Source organism: Heptranchias perlo, chromosome 10, assembly GCF_035084215.1.
Source record: "Heptranchias perlo isolate sHepPer1 chromosome 10, sHepPer1.hap1, whole genome shotgun sequence".
Taxonomy (NCBI): Eukaryota; Metazoa; Chordata; class Chondrichthyes; order Hexanchiformes; family Hexanchidae; genus Heptranchias; species Heptranchias perlo.
Genome location: NC_090334.1, coordinates 6,613,780 through 6,619,509, shown reverse-complemented (window position 1 = coordinate 6,619,509; position 5,730 = coordinate 6,613,780). Strand labels below are relative to the sequence as shown.

The 5,730-nt window shown below is 47.9% G+C and overlaps 1 pseudogene; it reads right to left on the bottom strand.

Moving 5' to 3' along the window:
• Positions 1 to 543: 543 nt before the first annotated feature.
• LOC137326545 (ralA-binding protein 1-A-like) lies at positions 544 to 2,142 on the bottom strand (annotated as a pseudogene).
• Positions 2,143 to 5,730: the final 3,588 nt, after the last annotated feature.

Below are 5,730 nucleotides of genomic sequence, written 5' to 3'. Positions count from 1 at the left end.
AAACTCATTTAGAACCTAGTCAGGCTCTGGCTGACTCTTGTCCCCATTGTCCACATTGCGGACCATCCATCTTTCCTCATTCGCCTTGTAAGCTCATCACCTCTCCAATTGGTCTCCACCAAAATTATCGATTTGTTTTCTTTTTCACTCATTCTTTTCTCCTTGAACTGCAGCAACTTGTCACTTTTCTCAATTTCCTGGCACGCCTCAACAATCTCAGGATGTTGCGATTAGCACTAAGTTCCAACATTCCAATGTTGTATCTTATTGAGCTTCTATTTTTAGAGGCAGTCTGCACCACTGCTATCTGCAAGTCCAAATCTGCCTTGGCAGGACGCTGCTTTAGAAAGGTAGTAAGTAAAGATGCGATCTTCTCTCCCTCCAGAAGGGGAAAGCATTCGGATTCGTCGTTATAATAGTTTACAATTCTGACTGCATCACCGTCAAATGAGCCGCTGCGTGCAATTTCCTCGAGGTGGCTTCTGCTGAACCTTTACAAACTCTGCTCCACAGAGATAGTTGAGTTTGCCCCTTGTACCCTCACTATGCACCTTTAACAGTAGCTTCATCGAGGTAAGGTTCCAATTGTTGAAGCTTTAACGTGACAATACCATTAGCCCCGTCTACCTTCAGTGGTCTTATTTCTTCTGGATGGTGAGGTGTCTGCTTGGTCAGGGCAAAAAAAGTCCGAGAAAGTTTCTGGTAATATCCTTCCATGGCTGCAATCCCATGCTGCTCCTTGGCACTCCAACAGCAGACCATGTAATGCAGCTGTGGGGTGCTTACAAGGCCATAGTCTTGGCAAGTTCCCCCCGAGGCATTCACGCCATCAACAACAGCCTGGGCAAACTTTGTTCCACACTCCTGCCCCTTCACTTCACGCAGTCTGTGCTCCGGTGTTGTTAAAATTCGTTGAACCTCCCTCAAACTGTCCTCCTTGGACAAGTCCTTCATGCCAGCCAGCAGGTCCCTGCACAAGCAACTCAACAGAAATTCCTGTCACTAAATTTCTTACTTCATGCTCTCCTGTAGCTCAGGCATGACTGGCATAGTTGACACACTCAACCAGCGAAGAGGTTTTACTATTGGTTTCAGCTCAATCTCCCCAAACAGCTCTCTGTCATGAGTGAAAAGCAGGCACAACGTACGATCACTGATCTGTGCAGTAGGGCTAAGGACCATGGAAATATTCCGGACATTGATTTTTGCTTCACTTTCCCTCTCGATGACATGGTCCATATGGGTGACAAGCCAAGAAAAGAGGATACAAACAGTTCCTGTAGTAGACGCTGGCATTTCTGGACTCTTTCATCCTCCGTGCCTTTTGGACCTGCATCCTCAAACCGCATCATGAGTTTCTTGGGAATAACTTTTTCAGGGAGCTCAGGGAGGTATTGTTCAATAGGTTGGCCACCGTGCTTGCATTATAATCCCCCAGATTGGGAGATTCTTCATAATCTTACACAACCTCCAGCTCATCAACTTTTGATTGGTACCTGATATCCTATAAATGCCTTCACACTTCATGTTATATTTCTCCATGTAGCCAATGTACTCTCGAAAAACTTCTGGCAGCAGGATCCCATCATACAGCATAGTCCTCTCAGCAGCCTCAGCCAATGGACCACCAAAGATAGGCCTGAGGGAAGAAGGAGAATCCACCTGAACTGCTTCCTGGTCTGAAGCGGGCTTTTTCTTTTTCTTTTTTCCACTGCTTAAAAACCTCTGTTGCTGTTATATCTTTGGAATTTTCTCCTTGTCTTTTTCTTCCATTGGCTTCTCTTTGACCTTAAAGTATTTTCCTTTCTTCTTGGAGAAACTAGACTTTTTGAATACATGGATACCATTTGGCCTTTTCATTCTTGATGAGCTCTCTGCTTCATCACCTGAGCTGTCCCCGTGGGAGGCCGTATACCACTCCATTTTGGTCCATCTGGCCCTCCTGAAGGTTTTACCCTTGCGCTTTGTTCCTCTTGCCCCAAAGTATTCTTTCTCCACCTTGTTCTGGTTTTCATCCTTATCTGGCATCTGAGGTGCTGATTCTTCTTTGCATCCTTCGGTTGAACTTTCAGTAGAGGCCAAATCTCCAGGAGACTCCAACTTGATTACGGGTTTATCAATAGCTCCATCGGCTAACTCCATATCATTCTCTTTTTGTGCCTTATCAGCCCTTTCAGTGTCTTTGCACTATTTAGGCACAGCCACATCTGTTTCTTGTCTGAGTTCAACTTGGTTTTCCACTTTGATTCCCTCAAGCCGCGCTGATCACATGATGTCAAGTTTGTCATCACAAACGGTCTCAACTATTTCTGTTTCCACTTTCTTTACAACCTCAGTTATGATGGTTCCAATTGTTTCTCTGCTTCGTCCTTCAATGCTTGGCTCCTGCTGTATAATTTCAGTTGCTGGAATCAATGTTTCAACTATTTGTCCCTTCGTTCTTCGATCCTCATCAGTTCTTTCAAAGCTTTTAGTGATCTCTTCAGATACTGCCCCCATCATTTCAGGTTCCATATTCTCAGCAACAACCTCCCCATGCTTTTGGCTTCAACCATCTGTTGCACAATCTCGACTGCAGTGAACTGCTCCTGTGCTCTTTTATCATTGTCGGTTGCCATCTTTTGTACATCCTCTTCCATTCTTTCAATCTCTTCCTGCTTTGCAATTATCCTTACAGGCTGGGAGTCGCTAAAGGAAATTAAGGTCAATGATTTCTTAAAGTGGTACTTCTATCTCGGATACAGAGCTCTCAACCGCCTATGCCTTAAATATCGTCCCGCTCTCACTCTGTTACACCATGCCTTCTTCGTGGTGGCAGCTGGTTTTTCATCCCATTTGTGGGGAACAGCACATCCCTCCTAGCCCTCACTGCACTGAGCAGGACCTCCAGGGAAGCATCAGAGAATCGGAGGGCCACCTTCCCTCTTGTTCCAGACGTTTAACTGATTTTTTTACTCCAATTTCGATGTCGATATAGTCTTATCCCACAGCCTCTCATGCAGAGCTGGACTGAGGCCTTAAGTAGTTGCCGGGAAATTGCATCATGCGAGTGGGCAGTAGAGCCGCAGATGTGCCATGCTGACGCAAAACCCAGAAGCATTATTTAAATGATGCCTAACGATTAAAGTTGGCCAGGCTTCCACGTGGCACAATGTTGCGAGCTCATCGCCAGTTACCACCCTCTCACGGTCCGTTCCAATCTCCAGGTTAATATCGGGCCCATTGTCTCCTCATATTAATTTTGAATCTACCGCCCTTCAACTGCAGGCCGTGAGCCCTGGTTCTACTCTTCTGGACAAGGCGAAATAGCTTGTCATAGTCTACATTATCTAGTCTGTTTAGAATCCTAAAAATAAGAATCATCTCACCTCTCAACTTTCTTATTTCCAATGAAAACATGCCCAAGGAGCATCAATGATGTTGACTTTCATCTCAGCCTGCATTTGCTTGGCCACTGGTGGGTGACATTAAACTTCAGTGAGGAAGTAAAATGGGAGATATGGGATCTCCCGCACCCCCCCCCCCCAACCCCCCATGCAGCCTGCCAAATTTCCCTTTCCATTGAAGTTGAATTTCGCTCCCGCTGGCGAGCCCCAATTTTAACCTAGACCACCCAACGGGAACAGGGCAGTTTCAGGTCAGAAGCCCATTTTATCCCCTCCCGAGTTTGTGCTTCGTTGACTTCAGTGGAGTGTAAAATCGGACGGGGTGTAAAATAGGCATCCGATCCAAACCTGCTTTGTTCCTGCCGGGTGGGTTAGGTTAAAGTCGGATCTGAAGTAATATTAACCAAACCCAGCCCAGCAAGAACCTGACAGGATCATTGCCTTCAATGGAAAGTAAAACCAGGTTGGGTGTAAAGCGGATGGCTGATGCGATCCTGTCAGTTTTCTGCCGGGGCGGGTTAGTTAGAAGTACAACTATCGTAAATGCTGCAAATCTGAAACAAAAAGCAGGCGGCATATTCCCTCAGGGTTTCTCTCAATTGGCCACTGTAACTTTGGCAGAAGATTGGCGCAAACCCCGCTTGCACGTGTATCCGGGGTTTCTGCCGATCTTTTGACAAGGTTGCAGGCAGCCCATTGGGAGAATCCGCCAGGAAATTCCCGGAGAGGATCTTTTGGAAATGCACTCTGGTCGATTGCATTTGAGAAAAGAAACAGGTCAACGTGTTGGGTGTGACAGGAGTGGTGGGGGGAGGGGGTGCAATTGGTCCTGGACAGTAGCACAAAATGGGCGATGTGTGTTTTGGGCAGGCGAATTGCAGTTCCAAGGCAAGTGGCAGAAGATGAAAACGATGTGCCGCTTGGAACTCCCACACTGGCTGTCAATCGGAGGCGTCTAACTGCACTGCCTACCTGGAAACTGGTTCACTCCACCTTCATTCAGTTCCACTCTGTCCACCTAATGTGAATCGGAAAAAGGAAAATCAGTTCCATTTATTTCAGTTCGCACCTTCTGTACGAAGAGAAGACATATGGTGCTCGATTTCTAAATGGAGGCAGGGTGGCAGTGGGTGGGGTGGGGGGGTTGGGGGGGTCAATGGGTGCGCGGGTAACCGGACAAATTAATTGGTGGCCCTTAACGTGGCTTCAGGGTTAGCCGCCTGAAAGCTGCGCAGTGGGGGGACTGCACACCCACATCCCAGGCTGTCAGCTGGAGCCGCTCTATTTAAAGGGCCATTGCTCCAAAGGACTTTTCTGCAGGGAAGACCAAAAATGCACAATGGATCACAGGGGCAAGGCTGCTCCATGATTTAGTGATGCCTCATTGCAGCAGCTACTGGTCGGGGTGAGGAGGAGGAGGGAAGTCTTTTACCCCATGGACGGAAGGAAGTGCCCTGCCTCTGCCACCAAAAAGGCCTGGCTCGAGGTGGCAGAGGAGCTCACCAGCAGCAGCAACTTCTCTCGGACTTGGGTCCAGTGCAGGCAGCGTTTCAATGACCTAACTAGGTCAGCAAAAGTGAGTATACTTAATGATTCTCCTGCATTCCGTGTTGCACATCACCGTCCCCCACCCCCAACTCATTCTGCCCTGCCAAGACTACTCCATCACATCACTCCTCACACCCACTTAAGGCTCATCCTCAACTTAACTGAACTACCTGAGCATTTCCTCACCTCCCCATTAGTCATCCCACCACTACCACTCACCCCAATCCTCATCCAATGTGAAGGCTCCGTCTCATACTCACCCTCTGATGCACCTCTTTCACAGTCAGCCTCACCCAAAGCAATACATTCATCGGGTGGCCACTTCACCATCACTCACACACACGTCTGTTCTTTCTCCCTTTATAGGAGAAGAGAGCACAAAATGCACGTGAGGGGACAAGGACTGGAGGGGGAGCCACAACAAGCAGTGGTCCCCACATATGCAGAGCAGGAGGCATCGGAGATCAGCCGCACCCTCGAGTGCCTGTCCATCGGGGACGCTGAGACTGGCACCCCACAAACATCTGGTGACACAAATTTAGCATTCATCACACACAATATGAATTGATTTTAACAATGCTTGCCATGTTGAACACCTCAGAATGCTCATCACAACATGACACATCTGTGATGATGCTTAATATTGCCTTCTGTTATCTTCCAGGCCCTTCAACAACCGCATTGATGGCAGAGGGCGATTCCTCAGAAGACCCGCCAGCATCTGAGGGTGCACCGTCACATCATAGCAAGCCATCCACCAGTGCAGATACTCACACCTCGGTGGGTCCCTGTAGTG